Source organism: Eschscholzia californica, unplaced genomic scaffold, assembly GCF_041429995.1.
Source record: "Eschscholzia californica isolate CP2 unplaced genomic scaffold, dmEscCali1.0.p SCAF_1, whole genome shotgun sequence".
Taxonomy (NCBI): Eukaryota; Viridiplantae; Streptophyta; class Magnoliopsida; order Ranunculales; family Papaveraceae; genus Eschscholzia; species Eschscholzia californica.
Genome location: NW_028238198.1, coordinates 67,688,374 through 67,691,608, shown reverse-complemented (window position 1 = coordinate 67,691,608; position 3,235 = coordinate 67,688,374).

The window sequence follows — 3,235 nt, the reverse complement described above, 5'->3', positions numbered from 1 at the left end:
TTGTTATTCAGATGCATTTGAGGGTATTATTTCACAGGAAGAATGCTTTGTTACCAGCAATAATTCTGAAAAAGTGAAAATGCAGTGGTAAACGACAAGGCTTGGCTAGCAGACAGTAGCCACAGGTGCCAACAACCATATGACACATACTAAAACAAATTTAACATGTTCACAACCATATAGTGGTACAGAGGCACTAATGGTAGGCAGTGGTAAGTTTCTGCCTATTACAAGTACAGGTAACTCAACCTTGGTAACTTCATCATGCTCTTTTGACCTTAGTAAAGTTTTTTGTGTTCCTAGTTTCAAAAGAAATTTATTGTCTATTTACAAATTTACCAAAGATAGTTCATGCTCAGTTGAATTCATGCAATGTGGTTTAGTATAAAGGATATTTGGTCTAAAAAGGTATTAGTTGAAGGGTCAGTAAAGGACGACTTATATTTTATAGAAGTAGAAAGTGATATGCTTGAACATAGACCAGTAGCAGTTCATGTAGCTCAAGTAGCTACTTCTTATGATACATGGCATGTAAGACTTGGACATTCTCATCATGAAGTTCTTGAACAACTTCAACAAGAAAGTAAATTTCTTTATCTACTGCATATGATAAGCCTTGTTGCAAATCATGTGAGATGGGAAAGAGTAAGTGTTTACCTTTTGAAGCCTCGCCAACTATAACTATTACACCACTTCATTTGGTACTATAATGTTTGGGGACCATCCCCTGTCACCACACCAAATGGAGCAAAGTATTACATCTTATTGTTAGATGATTTCAACAAATACAGTTGGATATATCCTATGAAGGCAAGGTCTGACAGTATCAGATGTTGCATTCATTTCAAAATACAAATGAGAATCTTCTCAAAGAAAAAGTCATGTATTTTCAAACTGATGGGGCACCGGAGTAGAAGCAAGGAGAATTCAGGAAGTTTTTAGATACCGATGACATTATTTTTAAATCATCTTGCCCTTATACTCCTCAGCAAAATGACAAAGCTGAGAGAAAACATAAACATATTATCGAGTTGGGTAACACTCTATCTTTTCATTCTTCTCTGCCTAAATTTCTGTGCTTTGATGCTTTTAGTACTGCAGTCTATATCATTAATAGGCTTCTCACAAAAACATTCCGAGGTTCTACACCTTTTGAGGTCTTATTTCATGTTACTCTTGAGTATACCCATTTTAAAGTTTTTGGGTGTGCTTGTTATCCTCATTTAGGAGTACTCAGATAGGATAAACTCAGTCTAAAGAGCATACAATGTGTCTTTTAAGGTTATAGTAGTGAGCACAAAGGGTGTAGATGCTATGAGCCTAACACAAAAAGAATTTGCATTTCTAGACATGTTGTTTTTTTATGAAATCCATTTTCCTTATGCCAACATCACTCAAACACAGTCCAGGTGCGACAGAATTGAACAACCAAAATTTCATTAACTCTGCCATCTTTTACCTCAAATTCAAACTTCAACCTATGAACTGGGTACATCTAGTATTAGTACTAGCACACCAACCAGATTAGGCCCGAGGTGTTTGTCATCTCATGAATTAGTTACACCTAGTTTACCAACTAATACACTAGCTAATTCCCAAGTACCCTACACAATCAACAGACTGAACAGATGGTTACTAGAGGCAGAAATGGTATAATCAAAAGTAAGCAATTGCCTACTGATTTTGTGGCTCATTATTCCTCCCCCCACACTCTAAATATAATATTTATATCTATACTTCAATTACCCACGAACCTACTACATATAAAAGAGGCAACAAAGCATGATGAATGGTGCAAGGCAATGAATAATGATTACTTAGCACTTCAACAAAATCAAACTTGGTCACTTGTTCCATTATAAAGTAATATGAATATACTAGGATGCAAGTAGGTTTTTAAATTGAAGCAAAAGAGTGATGGGTCTATTGAAAGATACAATGCTAGACTTGTGGCAAAAGGGTTTCATCAACAAGAGGGAATTGACTATGATGAAACATTCAGTACTGTCCTTAAGGCAAATATTATCAAATTAGTGCTCATTATTGCAGCCACAAGATCATGGCATATCAAGCAATTAGATGTGTCTAATGATTTCTTACATGGCACATCAGATGAGACAGTGTATATGATTCAACCACCTGGTTTTGAGCAAAAGGGAAAGGAAAACTGTGTGTGGCATCTACAAAAAGCTCTCTATGGTCTCCGACAAACTTCTAGAGCTTGGTATAACAAATTTGCCACATTTCTGTATGGTTATGGTTTTCATAAAAGTAGACAGATCATTCAATGTTTGTTCATCGCTCTGAGACAAATATGATGGCCATTTTCTAATATGTTGATGACATAATTCTGACAGGGAGCTCAGTTACTCAAATATCAAAGCTTATTTTTGATTTGAGTATTGCATGCAAAATGAAAGGTTTTGGTCCATTGTTATATTTTTTGGTATAAAAGTTCAACATGATGAAATTCATTCTGGTATATTACTTACTCAAAACAAATATACTTACAATTACTACAAAAGGCCAGTTTATTAGATTGCAAACCTTCAAAGCTTCCTGTTGTAAGTGGGCAGAGAGTTTCTCTAACAGATGATCAGGAACTTTCCAATCCCAACAGAGTACAAAAGTACAGCAAGAGCACTTCAGTACCTTACTCTTACTCGCCCAGATTTATCATTTGCAGTGAATTATACAACACATTTCATGCATAAACCAACATCAATACACATGGTTATTGTCAAGAAGATATTAAGATACTTGAAGGGGTCTATGGGTTCAGAGGTTAGACTATCTCATGGTGACATTTCTAGTCTAATGGCTTACTCAGATTCAGACTGGGTTGGCTGTCCTGATTTCAGAAAATCAACTGGTGGTTACTATATCTTTCTTGGCTCGAGTCTTATCTCATGGAGTTCAAAGAAGCAGGCCACAGTGGCCAAATCATCCACAAAAGCTGAATACAAAGCATTATCTACTATGACTACTGAGTTAGTTTGGTTGTCATACCTAATGGATGACCTTCGATGTCCTCTGAAGCGACCTTTTCTCCTCTTTTGTGACAACATCTTGCTTCAGACCCCATCATTCATGCTCAAACAAAGCATATCGAAGTTGATTTTCACTATGTTCGTGATCTAGTAACCAACGGCTCTCTTTGAGATTCAACATGTTCCCACTCAAAAGCAACTTGTTGACCTCTTCACTAATGGTTTATCTCTTGATTTATTCTCAA